General features: G+C 36.6%; 2 long non-coding RNA genes across 4 annotated transcripts in view; one reads left to right on the forward strand and one right to left on the reverse strand.

Annotated features, from left to right (window-relative positions):
• The window catches only part of LOC123593782, a 634,051-nt gene that overhangs the window by 334,203 nt on the left and 283,204 nt on the right, over positions 1-16,644 (forward strand). The window contains exon 6 of one of the 3 annotated variants that reach the window (XR_006710501.1): positions 6,323-6,731. The exons of the other annotated variants lie outside the window; for them this stretch is intronic. This is a non-coding gene — a long non-coding RNA (uncharacterized LOC123593782). Of the gene's footprint in view, positions 1-6,322; positions 6,732-16,644 lie in introns of those variants that run through there. 3 annotated transcript variants of the gene reach the window in all.
• On the reverse strand, positions 8,794-15,692 carry LOC123593789. Its single transcript, XR_006710503.1, has 2 exons — positions 15,645-15,692; positions 8,794-8,913 (listed from the first exon to the last, which is right to left on the reverse strand). It is a non-coding gene; the product is annotated as an uncharacterized LOC123593789 (long non-coding RNA).

Here is a 16,644-nt window from a genome sequence, read left to right on the forward strand (position 1 = left end):
GAGAAGCAGCAGAACTGATTTTCCTTGCTGATAGTGGATGTGTTTATGGCAGGGTGCAGTTTTGAAATCATTTGACAATAATAATGAACTGCTACCAAGAATGGGGGTTTGCAGAGCAGCTAAGTTTTGATGAATTTTTGTATTTAACACTTGGAGTGTATGGGTTGGTGTGGTAGATGGGGATGGTGTTACAAGTTAATGAGTTATGAAGAAACTCCTGGACACGGAGGAGAAAGACCTAGACAAAGAGATTTTAGGGAAATTCAACTGACCCGTCTCTTGTTTAGGGTCTGTACTAAAATGAAAATAAAAATCCCTAACATGGCACTTTTCGCATGGCATTGTACTTATTTGTTTATGAATGAAGTTTACTTTCTAACTTTTTTTCCAAATCTCTCTCTCTGAATAACGTGTGAGGTTTACATGTCTAATTTATCTTTATCCAGTATTAGTGCCTGACTTTAACAGATCCTCAACAATTATTGATTACATCAATAAAACAAATGAGTGCGATTTCATAGTATTTGGAAAACCACATGTGTGTGTGTGTGTATGGATTTACTTATATATAATTTCATATAATTACATATGTTTTTAATATGGTATACATATATGATGTTGCTGTGTTTTGTTTTGCTTGTGGCTCTTGTTCATAGAATAATAACATTCAGTGCAATGGGCTAGTTGAAAAATTAAATGAAGATAAATTCAAGATTAACTATCCAAGAGCTTGAGAGTTTGCAAGACTGATGTATAGTAATGTGTCAAAAGGTTTGTATCTCACTGATTTGAGTTTAGTGATTCTTGGAATGTTTATTCTCTATGGACATTTGTTGCTCCTATATTTTGGAAATAAAATAGAAAAAAATACATACATTATCATTTAGAATGACTTCACTGTTCATGAAGGAAGAATTGGGCTTAAAGCCATTTATCTACCTTAGTGTGAGAAGAAGGCTCAAACCATCTGACATTTTGTTGTTTATGGAAGCTAATAGTACATGGCATCATTATATGACCTCCCCCCGCCATGCAAAAATAACTCAAAATTTAGACCTCAATTAGAGAATTTAGATAATCTGACTAGAATACACCTGCTCCTTACCAGGCTACCTGTTCCTAGTAAAAAATAGAGTTAAGCGGTTTTAAGCATGTTTCTTTCAGAACCTGAGAAAATGGAATGGAAGAAGGCCAGGGAACTTGCCTTTTCTCACTTGCCATGGACCTTTAGGGCACAGAGCTCTCTGTTTTTTATTGAACTAAGTCTATTTCAGCTGCTTTGATCCCTTTGTCCTGAGCAAACTTGTTACATACTTCCTGAGATGTATTTTTCTTATCACATCATGTTAGGTCATTTTTAATTATCAAATAGTTTATTTGAGACTTCATCAGAGTGACAAGTTGCTTATTTTACCTGGGTGTGGGATAAGTTGAATGGAATGTCCAGAATGCATACAGTTGGAACCACAACATGTACTTTTCGCTGGAATTGTACATCATTTCTGCGTTTGAGCAAATAAGCATGGGCGCATGTTAAAGTTTGGAATTCAGTAGGATAGCTGCTTGTAATATAAAGTTTAAACTTATTAAATACTACATATAGCACAAACTGTAATCATATTATATAGAAGGGAGTATTGTGTGGATTTTGGAAAGGAGAATTCAATTCTGTAAGTCAGAACTATTCACAGTGCCTCTGTCCCCCTTCCCCATGGAAGGGCTAGTTCTCAAGTCCATTTGTTGTCCTTAATTATGTCAATGGCCAATATCAATTTTCCAGTAAGATATTAAACAAAGGTAAATAAGGACTCTTCTCTAGGTTTGTTTACTAGGAAGCTTTTGACAGAGCTATTGAAGAGTTTGTTGGGAAAGCCTTAATGAATTTAGCCTGCAATTTAAGACCAATTTATTTGAGCAAGCTTATGTGCATCCATATTGTCAGCACAGTGATATAATATCACTCATTTTCCATCATGTTCATTGGTGATGTCAGAAGAAATGCTATTTAGTTCTCAATACTATCGATTTATACTTTACTATCCACAAATCTCCTATTGCATTTTTTTTTCCAATAAGCCAGAAGATTAATAAGAAAGCTGACTCAGGAGCTGTTACCGGGTTCTGGCTAGGGCAAGTTTTAACTGCTTGGCTTTTACAAGTAGATCTGCAGTACAAACATATTAATATAGTACAGAGTCTTTTTTAAATTTATTTTCATTTTATTTATTTTAGAGAGAGAGAGAGAGAGAACAGGGAGGGGCAGAGAGAGGGAGAGAGAATCCCAAGTAGGCTCCACACTCAATATGGAGCCCGATGAGGGGCTTGAATTCACAAACTGTGAGATCATGACCTGAGCTGAAATCAAGAGTTGGAAGCTCAACTGACTGAGCCACCCAGGTGCCCCAATATAGTAGTACTGAGTCTCAATGGAGAAAAAGTAATTCCACTCTGTTAATAAAATGCCTTACAATTTTCATGTTGCAGGTAATAATTTGGGGTAAAATTGAGCAGAGTAAAATAATTCTTCTTGATGCAGACTTGAGCCCTGAGGTATTTTAAAAAGACAGGAGACACAGTCACAAGTAGGTCATTTTCACCAAACTTCTTTGTCCAAGATCCATTTTTAAATACAACATATGTTATTTTGAAGGGGCACTTGAAGAAATTTGTAACTTCAATGTTACCTTGGAACACTGTGTGTGTAAATTATGTAACTAATAATTCTATTTTCTAAAGCACTGTATTTTCTGGCTTTCTTTAAAAGAAGTTAGTTTCACAGAAAAATACATTTCCACGGAGTCCTTGAAAGTTTTAAATTAAATGTTTGGTTTTTGTCCAAAGAGCAGTCTCAAGACTGTAATTTTTGTATTTTTATACGTAATAGCAGTAAACTAGATGGGAGGGAATGGGATTACCATTTGCCACCACTACCCAAGCTTGACATGAAGCTTGACGTGCTTCCATTTGTTTTGTGTAAAGTGTACCTCTATTTACCAAATATTTCTATTAAGTACTGAGTCCTGATTGTCGGTCAAAACTTCGCTGAAGAAGTAAGTTGATTAGTAGGATTTAAAAAGCAGAAACAAGAATAAAGTCAAATTTCCAAACGGAGGAATTGATCTCTATGAGAAAGACAGCCTTTTGAGACTTTTCAAAAGAATTGGGTGTCCGAGGCACTCTCCTCTCAGATTGTTGAGCATAGCAGTGTCTGGTTGGAAAGAATCTCACCATGACATGTACGTGGCTTGTGTGGTCATCTCATGATCTGAGAAGTTTCTGCTTACTGTGGTGGCATGCTATGTTCCGCCTTGCTGCAGCCTTAGGCAATGGGTTGCCTTTTATTTCAGAAGACTTGTTTCGCCTACAGACTATTGAACAGCTACTTTGGCACCTACTACTATATGAGTGTTATTCACTTATATTTGTCCAAGGATTTTAGAGCAGTTGTCCTCCACGTGTGGCACTTGGTCCAGGACTTATCAAAATGCAAATTCCCAGGCCCCACCCATGACCCACTGAATCAGGAACTCTCAGAGTGGGGCCCACCTATCTGTGTGTCAACAAGCCCTCCAGATGATGCTGAGGTACCCTAGAGCTTGACAAAAATGAACTTGGGGTTTTCACTTTGGTATTAGGTGATAGGGCACTGATTTTGTTTTTAAAGTTTAGGGAAGTTGATTGATATGCTCAAGCTCACTCAAATCTAAGTGGCAGAATTTGGATTTGAATCATATTCTCTGTGCCCCAAATCTTATCATTCTTTCCATGCCATGCTTTCTACCCACACTTGTCAAGTTGTGGTAGCTGGGGGTTAGGGAACAGACCCAGGCTCTTGGCAAACAACTTCATGATGGTGAATGCTGTCTGGACTCTAGGAGTAACTGGCTTAAAGGGGCAAGATTATTTTACTTCCCTTCAGTGGGCAGGGAGGAAATATGAATCTTAGTATAACTGTAATTCCTGTCAAATCCAGGGAATCAAGTCACAATCCTGGAGACACCAGAGAGGGGATGCTAGTTCTCTAGTGAGATGCCTGCCACATTGGCCATGTTTATTACCACATCCAAGATTTTCTCGTTGCAGTGATGATAGGACGCGAGGGGCATTTATGTCTCTATGCTGAAAGTGTGAAGTCACCTGGGCAATAAGACACAGTACCGAATAGCTAAATGAGGTGATTTAATTTATGACATACAACATTTGTTTGGAAAAACTGATTGTGCTTTACTCTTTGTGCTGATGTCACTTCAAAAACAATCCTAACAAATTCTATTTATCACTAAGTTTCCCCAACTCTTCTTTCCTTTTGATTTCTCTTAAGGAAAGAAAACCTTAAACACTAAAGAGAAAGATAATCAAGTTTCTCTCCTTGTAAAAAATTATTTAGTATAAAATATATTATATATATATATATTCAATATATATTAAAATGTGAAATACCCAAGTTTCTCAAGTTTCTCAAAAATGTTGTTTTGTAGTGGAAGCAGAGGACTAATTATAGTAAATGTTAAGGATAAGTCATAAAATGCTTCAAAACTGGGTTTTGGTTAGCATTTTTAACAGGTGATTCTCTCCTATTTCCAAATTTGTAACTTCAAACCTAATTTCAAAAAAAAAAAAAAAGCACAATATCTGGAAAAGAAGAACAATTTCTTATTATTCAGTTTTTACAGTGTGGTATTCAAAATGAGAATGATAGTGATTATGATATAATTTATATAGTACTTTTTAATTTTTAAATAATTTCCACCTACATATTTTTGTTTAATTCATAAAATAAAAGTATGATTTAATTTTTGTTATGTCTTACTTGATAGGTGAAGATACTAGGGCTTAAGGGAGTGACATGAATTTTCAAAACTGAGTAGCAACTTGGACCCTCTGACTTAAAATCTCATTCACTTTCCACCATAGGACACAAAGGACACCATGAGCCATGCTTCTTGGCTGTAAATGATGGGAAAGTTTACTAGTAAATGTATAAAGTATTTATTTATATCTCTGATAAAATTTTATTTAAAAAAACTATAACATGTCTCAGTTAAAAAAAATCTATACTATATCTTCTTCCATTTTGTCCTTGAAGGGCAGTGGTTATTTCATAGATAACTTTGCTAATATTCAAAATCCTTGTATTTTAAAAATTATGATAACTTACTCCAAGTAAATTGCTTCTACTGTGACTTTATATTTACAAAGCATTTCAATGGAGTAAATCACACTCAAAATTTATCTCCTCCTTAGTATGTTTCCTTCTATCTTTTTCTACCTGTTCCTACCTTCCTTCCATATCCTATAATTTAGGATCCTGAGTTGTGGAGACAATTGTAAAAAAGTTGAAAACTCTAAGATTTATTTCATCTTTAATAGTTTTGATTCTGCTTTGTGTTTCTCACATAACTGGCAAATAAATAAATAAATAAATAAATAAATAAATAAATAGTTTGAGCAGAGAGATTTACTGGTGTCCAAGACTGTAAGCCCCACTCCATATTGGTAGAACGTTCAATTATTGAGTTTTTTAAAAAAATTAGAGAAGTCTAGAAATTAGTCAAAGGGATGCCTGGCTTATGGATAAAAACTGTAAAAACCATATGAGATAATCTTGCATTTTATTGACAACAGTGAATACTTGATCTGAAGCCAGAGTCAGTTATTAAAACAGTTTAAAAAAAATTATCTTTAGGGAAAAACTGTGTGTTATCAGTTGAATTAAGCTGCTATTTAAGCAAGCTGTGGCTTTGGAAGCTGTGCTCCTGGCACACTTGACTAAGGAAAATGGGCTAGGAATATTGGAACTGGCAAGTTAGATATTGCCAGTAATCCACTTAGTCTGATGTCTTGTGTCTATCAGAAATCTCTTTTGATTACTTCTAAAAGGCTTCTCTCCTAACCCAAAAAAGAACCATTTTTAGTAATATATCATGTGGAATATCTTACTTTTTTCTTATGGCATTTATACATGTGTAATTATTCCATGAAATGTTGTTTCACAAAAGGTTAGCATGAGCTAGAATGGGAAAAAAACCATTCTTTATTTACTGGCCTGATTCTTTCAAGACTGAAATATTTACAAGAGTTCTGTTCTTATTCAGGCCCTGAGAATTACCCAGATCAGTTGACTACCAATGGGCCAATCGGAGAACAGAGAAAAGTATAACACTTAATACGAAGAACATAAAATCTTGTCAACTTTAACTTGAAGTTCTTGATGTGCATGCATGCCAGATTCTATATGAGATAGAATGAAAGTATAGTGTCAGTGTTTCTTTTTGTCCTTATGGAAAGATGAAAAAATGTCATTAGTTTTCTTTTCTCATAGGGAGTTGCTGTGGTAGATGGTGTTATCCAAAAATGGCACAAGCATTATTGCTGGTCCCACGTGCTCTTCTAGAACTTTGCAAGCCTGCATCAAGGAGTAAGATCTGTTTCCCCTTATTTTGAAACTAGGTAGCATTTTGTGTCAGACCCTCCACAGTTGAGTGATAGAGTTCATGGTGCATGACTTTGGAAGTGAGGTCATAAGAACAGTAAAGCTTCCTCCTGACTCTCTCTTCTTTGGAACTTTTACCCTTGGAACCTAAACCTCATGTTAGGAAGAAGCCAAGCATCCTCATTAAAAGCCACATCTAGGTGTGCAAGCCAGAGCTCCAGATGAGCTCCCAACCAGCAGCCGATATCAACCCCCAAACATGTGAATGAATCTTTAGATGATTTCTGGCCCTCAGCCTTCAAGCCACCCCATGTGATGATAAGTGGATTAACAATGAGCTGTTCCCACTGGGCTCTGACTCCATTGCAGATTCATGAGAGTATGAGTATTTGAGGTGGTTTGTTATATGGCAATAAATAAAATGCATGCTCCAGAAAAAAAAAATGTAGCAGTATTTCATATAATCACAATGAGAGAAAAGAATTTTTTGCACGCATATGAAATATTTGTGAAAACCAGACGTCATAAGGGTCTAGAATGCAACAGAAAATTATATATTAGACAAGATAAGGAAAAATTTCCATCTCTGAACATCCTTTTCCTGTTCTACAAAACAATTCTCAACAGCATTTTATTTATTTATTTATTTATTTATTTATTTATTTATTTATTATAAGTGTTTATTCATTTTTGAGAGAGAGAGAGAGAGCGTGTGCATGCTCATGTGTGGGGGAAGGGCAGAGAGACAGGGGGACAGAGGATCCATAGTGGGCTCTGCACTGACAACAGGGAGCCCCATGCGGAGCTTGCATTCACAAACCATGCGATCATGAACTGAGCTGAAGTCAGACGTTCAACTGACTGAGCCACCCAGGTGTCCTCAACAGCATTTTAAAGATCATTGCCACTTCTGCTTCCCAACGTCCTAGCTCTACCTCTTGGATTTTCTGTTAGTCCTTGTTTGTAGCCTGGATAAGCAACCGTATTTTCAAGAAAAAAACAGATCCTATGATACTCTTTCTAGAAGATTAGCACTAAAAATCCATCAGGTAGATCTGAACTAAAATGGGCTACAAGTCCACCTAACTAAAACAAAGTGGCCTTTTCAGATGCCCCTGAAATATTTCAAGCAGTCTACTATTTGGTTGATTGGAGGACTTTATTTTTCTTTTTAATAGAAAAAAATTTATCAGTGGCTGAACATCAATAATGATATGAGTTGATGATTGTGGGGGTTAAGAGTTAATTTATCTAAAGCACTCAATATTCCCTACACAGAGTGAATACTATTTGTGTCTGCATATATTTTGATTATGATTATGATAGTCAAATCTGTTACTATTTATTTAAATATTAAAGTAATGCACAACTATGATTCCCTACAGTGGATTAAGAAAGAATTAAAAAAACAAAGTGCATCTACTCTTTATCAAGAAATCAGAAAATTACTCCATGAGCTTTCAAATAAATTAAAACCAGTTTAGAGGGATGGTTTTTCTAAAGTTGTGAAGCCATGTTTTGCTTTCCCACTGGAGATTCTGCTGATAGTACATTAGGATTTCTGGAACACCATGCAGTCTTTGTAGCCCAGGATAGGATACACAGGAACCTTCTAATTTTGGACAATTCTGTTGCTTATGTAATTCCTATGTTGTAGTGGCCTGGGAATCTGTAACTCTTAAAGAAAAAAAAATCAGAGAGCTCTGTACAAAGTTAAAGAACAGTTTACAACACCACTCGCTTCTTACAACTGCAGAAATTGGGGTTCCAAAGATCATCCTCAGTTTTGCTAGTTCACTAGAAGGATTCATCAAACCCACTGAAAGCTGTTATACTCACAGTCACAGTTTCTTACAGGGTAAGGATACAGATTTTAAAATGTCAGCCAAGGGGAGGGGTGCTTGGTTGGATTAGTGTCCGACTCTTGGTTTCCGCTTGGATCATGATCTCAAGGTTTGTGAGTTCAAGCCTGGCATCAGGCTCCGTGCTAACAGTACAGAGCCTGCTTGTGATTCTCTCTCCCCCTCTCTCTCTGTCCCTCCCCCTGCTTGCTCTCTCTTTCAAAATAAATAAACTTCAAAAAACAATTTTTTTTTTTTGTTTAAATCAGCCAAGGGGGAGAGATTCACGGGGAATCCAAGAAAATTCCCAACAAGGAGCTTCCAGTTATCCTTACCCCATGGAGTCATGGACAGTGTTACTTTTCTGGTGACGATGAGTGACGATACACACGGAGTACTACCAACTGGGGAAATTCAGCTAGGGTTTGATTATGAGTTGATTGCCCAAGTGTCTGATCTTTTTTTTTTTTTTTTTAATATTTATTTATTTATTTATTTATTTATTTATTTATTTATTTATTATTTTTGAGACACAGAGAGAGTGCAAGCTGGGAAGGGGCAGAGAGAGAGGTAGACAAAGAATCTGAAGCAGGCTCCAGGCTCTGAGCTGTCAAGGCAGAGCTCAACAGGGGCTAAAATCTCAGTAACCATGAGATCATGACCTAAGCTGAAGCCAGATGCCTAACTGACTGAGCCACCTGAGTGCCCCCTAAGTGTCTGATCTTTCATTAGTCTCTAGCTTCTCTGGAGGTAGAGCTGATACCTTTAGTCTCCAGACTCAGCTGAGGTAGAGTGGATACTGTGTGGCTCAAAACCTCCTTCGTAAGTGACGTGGTTAGAACGTTCTGTGTGGCCTGAAGCCCCCAGGTTAAAAAAGACACTCCTCCTAGAGGTCATCTCCGAGGAGACAAGCGTAATATATCCAGACCTCTCTTTGGGTAAGACCAATTCTTTTCTACCTGTTCTGAGGTTGAACTAACCTAAGCGACTAAATACCTGGTCTAGTTCTTTCCCGCACTTCCTGCTAACTTGGTCCTGATCACTCAAGAGGTGTCGTAAAATATGTATTAGTGCCTCCTCTTAAATAGTTATTATGTTTTGGTGATAACTTCCAATGCTTTATCAGTAGAGAGACAATGGAAATGTGTGGCAGGTTGGGTTTAGCTTTTCAGCACATATTCAAAGGTAAATGTTCTGATTCTAATGCCGGAACCTGAGGCCTAACAGTCATTAAGCCATCAAGCTTCTCTTTGTCTTTTATATGTTACACCAGCCTTACCCTTATGAATCAATACTGCCTCTTCTTCTCCTAAACACCAGCACCCTCTTGTCTCCTCTTCCCATCACTGTACAAATAAATGTTAATTAGAAAACAGTACATCAAAATCATTTTTTTTCCAAAATGGTTTTGGTGAATGATTTGAGTCAAAATTATTAGTACTGAATTATTTGAACTGCAGGTTACCTTGTTTCACTCACTCATTCATTCAGAGTCTATTAATCTCTTGTGATGTTCCAGGTACTGATATGCACATAATTATAAATGCAGTGTATCTCCTCCCTATAGTGGGGAACTTTGTAAAAATACACATGACCTCTCTCTTCATTCTCTCCTCCCTACCTTCCTGTGTTTTGTCAGTCTTTAGGATGGAGTAGGAAGTGCTGGAAAGGTTAATGTATATATACAAAGAGGTCTCTAGAAATGATCCATGCACCTCCTGTCCAACCACTGTGAAGGACTGTTGCTAGAAGTTTCCTGTATGAAGGAAGGAGATGAGATAAAGAAATAATTACAACCCCCCAGGTGAAACACCGATGGGGGATGTTCAAACATTGCTAAGTACGTTCAAGTGTTTGGTTAACATTGTCAGAGTGGAGAGGACAAAAAATGTTTTCAGGTACTTTTGAAGTTTGCACTTTGTTTTGGCCCTATGAATTCATGCTTGTGAGATACTTGGCATGGAGTACTTTCAGGATTAGATTGAATGAGGAGTTACTGATAGTGGTGGCTGTTCTAACCATGGACTGACATGTAGTTTCAGAGGAGAATAAACTTCAGTAGCTTTAGTATAGTAGAAATTAAATATATATATATATATATATATATATATATATATGATCATTATTTATGTAACGTCATTCATAGGCATTTTACTGTAAGCAGAAAAATAAATCTTTTTTTCTTTTTCATTAAAAAGAAATCTATATAGATGTAGCCTAGAGAGGATGAAAGTGTCGGTTTTTACATTTAAGGATTTGTGCTTTATGAGCCTTGATACGTTAATGCTTCCTCTGGGGCTCTTCTGGATGAGCACATTGCACAGGTGGCCCATTGAATTTATGGACACAATAACTAAATGGGAGAAATAAGAGGCCAGAGCATTTGTGGCACATGGGATGCAGCTGGCTTGGCCACTTAACAGCCAACATAAGTTTTATGTGACATAGTCACTTACTAAAGCACAGGAGACACTGTTTTTCCTGGGACCCCAACCTACTGCTTTTTTTCACTCTTCCTTTTCTCTGGCACAGACCAGGAAAGGGCCTGAGAGCTGCTTTGCCAAACTCTGAAATGAGCAAATTAATTTACAATAATTTATAACATTCTGAAGCTCCTTGAAAGTAACATCTGTTAAATGCAACTTCACTTTGTAACATTCTAAAACTTCAATGAGTTATACAGTTGAGGGGCTTGGAAACTTGAAAAAGGTAAAGTGGCTGTGTCTGAAGAAAGTTTGAAAAACCCAGGGTACTAGTTTTCACAAATTTAAGTGGTTATTTTATCATCTAAATTATAAACACCACTTGTGGGGGGGGCGGGTGGTGGATAGGGTGATTTGACCAGAATATCCTCCAGACCATTGAGATATCTATTGCCAAATCTTCTTGAGAATAAAAAAAAAAAAAAAAGTACTACACACACAGAGAGACTCTAAAACTTAAGAGACTTAGAATTAGTTACTGCCAAATACTTTTACAGATTCTCCTGACAGTTTAATCTAAGCTAGTGCCATATTCAACACAGTGCTATTTCCAATGAGGGATATGGTTCTGGAAAGAGAAGAAAGATGAAAACATGAGAGAAATGGAAAAAGTTAGAGAAAGAGTTATATAAATATTATATACATATAATATACATTTTATATACACATAATATATATACATGTATATAAATATATATGTATATATATACTTTATGTATATATATAAAGTATAAATGATACTTTTGCGTATTTATGTTCAAGGTAAGATATTAAGATATTAGTCAATTTATTTTTTTCCCTATTATTCCTTGTAGCCAGACTCTAGTGTCCTTGAAACGTTTGTTTAGAGGACAAAAGTGGAAGTTATTCACAAATAACCTGTTTTTGGATTTTGTTTTATGGAAGCATGAACTCTTTGAAGAGGGAGAAATGAAAATGAGGACATTCTTTGAGGCTGGGGTGGGTCTGGCAGACTTTTGGTCCCTAACTGGGAGATGGAAAGTCCTTAGAGGGCAGTGCTGGCAAGATGGGCCCTAAAAGCGTGTCCTCAGCCTCTGGTTTCCAGCCTCAGCCAAGACTCTGTTGTGTTACCTGTGGCACAAGAGCAGCAGGCTGACGTGGCCCCATCTAAGCTTGGACAAGGGACATTTTTGCACCAACCTGTTCAGAGAAAAAAGCAGAGGAACCTTCATGATTTACTGACATGGCATGGGACCTCTGGACCATTGTAACACTTGAATGGAGTAAGGGAACCCTCCCAATAATAACTGACAAAAATGCCCTGCATTCCAATGGGATGAGGGTTCCGATTAGGGTGTGTAGTTTCATATTTCTCTGTGCTACATTTGGTTTGTGGGCTTGGGATTTCCTTTTCAATAGCTTCCAAGTATACCTTACCCCTTTCTTGTTTTATTTGTAGCAGAGAAAAATATTTACAGATATTTTTAACTCTATCTTTATAGATAGATGTAGGTACAGGTATATATGTGTATATACGCACACAGAGACATTTTGTTATTTTTAATCTACCATTTCCCACAATTGTAGATGATTTGTTTGGGAAAATTGTCAATTCAATGATAATCTCCTTTCCACAATGAACAATAAAATATAGCTAAAAATATTGTGGACCTATTGATTTGAGACAAGAGCTAAATCTAAATTTATTCATTATTTAAGATATAAGGTCTACTTAAAAATTAAGAATTTATAAAATTCTTTGGGTTAGATATTTGACATTTTTATGAGCCCACATAATGTAATGGTTAATGAACTTAAACTCCGAGACCAGGCATAACAATTCAATTCTCATTGAGTTGAGATTCAATGCCAGCTTTTCTTAATGCTATCTATGTAATATTGGGCAAGTTACTTTATGTTTTTCTCAGTTGTGGAGGATCATTGTAAGGACTGATTGTAAATGTGGGGTAAAGCACTTGAACAGTGCCTGCACAGACTTATGTTTAATGCTTAATAATGCTACTAGTTTTCTTGCTACTCAAGAGTCCCACTTTCAACAACTTAGGATATAACCATATGAGGCAAGCAATTCATATGTTCACAGTAAGTCATAATCTTTGGTTCATTTAAGCTAGACCCCTAGGAATTCCTAACTGAACACATTTTAGTATTGCTCTTCTGTGTACCCAGAGAAATAAATCTGTATTTCTTTGGGATGCTTTAGAAATCAAGTGATTTACTCCTTCAAACTGATACTTCTCTAGACTTACAATGAAAAATGAGATGTTTTTATTCTATAACAATACATCGGTATATGTGTTGGCTTGCTTTGTCCAAAAGTAGTAATGGATTGCACTAAATTATTAACATAGTTTTTCAAGTTTTACCCGGTACTTCTACTTATCTATCTTGAGTGCATGTGTCTATTTGCCTGTGTGCATGTGCACATATGCCCACATTCATGCACCTAAAGAGTCTAAAGTTACCTAAGTTCCGTACCTTAATGGATATTGGTGTTATCACATTGGCCTGGTAAACACTGAGCAACAATTTAAAAACTAATTCAGACTACACAGAACCTATGACAAGATTAGATAGTGCATTATAGAGCATTTTTATGCAATATATGACATAAACTGATGGAAATAATTTTCCTTAAGATGCATCCTGTAAGTGGTCATGTTTGTTCTGCAGTTTTTTTGTTTTTTTGTTTTTTTCTTGTTTTGTTTTTTTAGTTTATTTATCTATTTATTTTAAGAGAGACAGAGAGCGCGAGCAGGACAAGGGCAGTGGGAGAGGGAGAGAGAGAATCCCAGGCAGGCTCTTTGAGGTGAGTATGCAGAGCCCGACACAGGGCTTGAACTCACAAAAACGAGAGCTCATGACCTGAGTCTAAATCAGGAGTTGAACGCTTAATAGCCTGTGCCATGCACGTGCCTCCTGTTCTGCAGTTTTTAAAAAATGTTTACTTATTTATTTTGAGAGAGAGAGAGAGAGAGAGAACATGTGCATGAGTGGGGGATCAGCAGAGAGAGAGGGAGAGAGAGAATCCCAGGCAGGTTCCACACTGTCAGTACAGAGCTTGACACGAAGCAGGGCTCAATCCAAGGAACTGTGAGATCATGACCTGAGCCAAAATCAAGAGTCGGATGCTCAGCAGACTGGGCCACCCAGGCACCTCTGCTCTGCTGTTTTTATTTTATTTTTTATTTATTTATTTATTTTTTTTAATTTTTTTTTTTAACGTTTATTTATTTTTGGGACAGAGAGAGACAGAGCATGAACGGGGGAGGGGCAGAGAGAGAGGGAGACACAGAATAGGAAACAGGCTCCAGGCTCTGAGCCATCAGCCCAGAGCCCGACGCGGGGCTCGAACTCACGGACCGCGAGATCGTGACCTGGCTGAAGTCGGACGCTTAACCAATTGCGCCACCCAGGCGCCCCATGCTCTGCTGTTTTTAAAAAAATATATAGTCTTAATTTTAATAATATAATGTCCATCAGATTCAATATATTCATTGGAGTTATTTTTACCTGGGAATTTATTATTGCTCATAAAAATAATTAGTTAGAATAACTGAACAGGTACAATGGAATGAGAACTTTACACTGTTAAGTAACAATTTATTATGATTATATAGCTCAAAAATACAAATAACTCACAAGTTTTTGATGAGATGGTCCTTCCTCACTAAAAATGGGTGGACCACTTGGTCAGATGGAGTTGGCAGTGTGGCTTCTCCACTGACTGCATTGGAAGGTTTGTTTTCTTACATAAGGCTTGGAGACAGATCTGGAGCTGTTTCTCCTCTTGCAAGTGTTCAGAGCTCTGTCTTTGAGGTTTTCTCTGTGCTTCCTGTTATCTTCCAGATCTAGGCAAAGGCTGGACCATGGGAAAGTTTGCTGTGATGACACATGCTGTCTGAGGAACACATTCTTTTTACCCTGGAAATAATGACTCTCTTTAAGCTACAGTTTATTTTCTGTCTCCTGGAGTTCATGGCAGTGGTGGGAGGAACTCAGCATGTTCTAGGTCAGGGATGAAAAAGATTTTTACTGAAAAAGATTTTTATTTTTCTTGAAAAATTCATGGAGAAAAAAAGGAAGAAAGGAAGGGAATGTGAGGTTGCAAAGTCAATTGTTTGAGTTGAAAATATTGCCTTGGATAGTTTCTTAAGGCTCATGGAGAATTAGTTTGTGGTAGCAGAATGAATGACTCAAAAAGGTCAATATCCAGTAGATTTCTTATGGAGTTTTACTAATCTAGGTAATGCATTATCATATTATTGGGGATATATGATTGCAAAGAATAGTTAATAGATAAACCCTGCTTAATAAAGAGAGTTTAGCTACTGAGCAGAGTCAAATAATAGATTCTTCCAATTTCTAAGAATTTATCCCAAAACAAGAATGTATGCACACACTTGACTATATCAACTTGCTTACTGTAGCTTTATAGTATGTTTCTCTAGCTGATAGAACAAATTTCCCAGTACCATTCTTTTTTTAAAAATGTAAATTATGTATTTATTCATTCACAAAATCTGTAACTCTGTCATATTCTATCACCTTTGTCATAAATTATATTTTTATTTAAATTATATTAAATATACAAATAAATATAGTAGAATTAAATCTGTACAGTTTTGAGATTTTCATCTAAGAATACTGAAATATTTTTTAACATTGAGGCAATACAATATATCTAATGCTGTCCAATTTTATATTTGTGGTTAGACTCATTTTTATGCTTATCAAAATCATGTTTTTTTCTGAGAGAGAGAGAGGGTGCAAGTGAGTGAGGGACAGAGAGAGAGAAAGAATCCCGGGGTGGGGAGAGCAGAAAGAGAGAGAGAGACATGGGGTTCACCTGGAGCGGGGCTTATGTTCACCCAAAGCGGGGCTTGAGCTCACCCGATGTGGGACTCGAAGTCAAGAACCGTGAGATCATGACCTGAGCCGAAGTCAGATGCTTAACGACTGAGCTACCCAAACACCCTATCAAGATGATTTTTAATCTTATACATTAAGTGTATAACAATCTGCTTAGCTTCAAAATTTGTATGTTTAGCAAATTTAAGTTTAAAGTGTTAACAGCACAAAGCCTTGTACACAAAGCTATAAGATGCCCTAAATTTAATTGAATAGATTTGTGATCCACTTAAGAGTTTTAAGTAATCTGTTACATAATTCTTAACTCTGTTTAACATAAAAACTATATTTTTAATGTAGAATTTAATTTTAAAAACTCATTCAGATATCATTCAGGAATCTTTATCGTTTCCATGTCATTTTATGTGGTAATAATTTTTATACCATTCATATATAAAAGTATTGATTATTGATATTAATATTTGGCAGAATGCCCAATAAACAGGTTTCACTTCCTAAATACAGTAGTAAGTATTAACTCCACCCCTACAAATAAACTCGACATTCCTCTGCTCCCTTTTCAAAATCTCACCCTTGCTCAATGGCTCTCATCAAATCACTTCTATTGAGTCTGTTCCTGCTTGGCCAGTTTGTCCAATATTTGGCACAGTTGCTGAGGCAATGAAAGTCAATTTTGACTGCTTATTAAGGACCCATAAGTCTTGTGATGAGGAAGGGATTAGGAATCGATCTGCCGCTCTCAACTTTGAATCTGATATTCAGTAGATCAGCCCTGATTGCACTAGCTTGCCTTTTTTCTGACTAACTTCATGTGGACCCTGTGATTACTAGTTTATAATCCAAGTACAACTGAAAATGAAATCTCGTCCTGAATATCAGGCTGATTTGGGCCCTACCCTCACTAAGCCTTTATTTCCAAGAACTTGAATTCTATATTTAACATCCAGCCATGCTGGCTGAGGCATTGCCTCATTCTATTTTCTCCTTCTACCTCATGTCAAGATACTACTTGCCTACAGATAGGGATTATAGC

Source organism: Leopardus geoffroyi, chromosome B1, assembly GCF_018350155.1.
Source record: "Leopardus geoffroyi isolate Oge1 chromosome B1, O.geoffroyi_Oge1_pat1.0, whole genome shotgun sequence".
Classification (NCBI taxonomy): Eukaryota; Metazoa; Chordata; class Mammalia; order Carnivora; family Felidae; genus Leopardus; species Leopardus geoffroyi.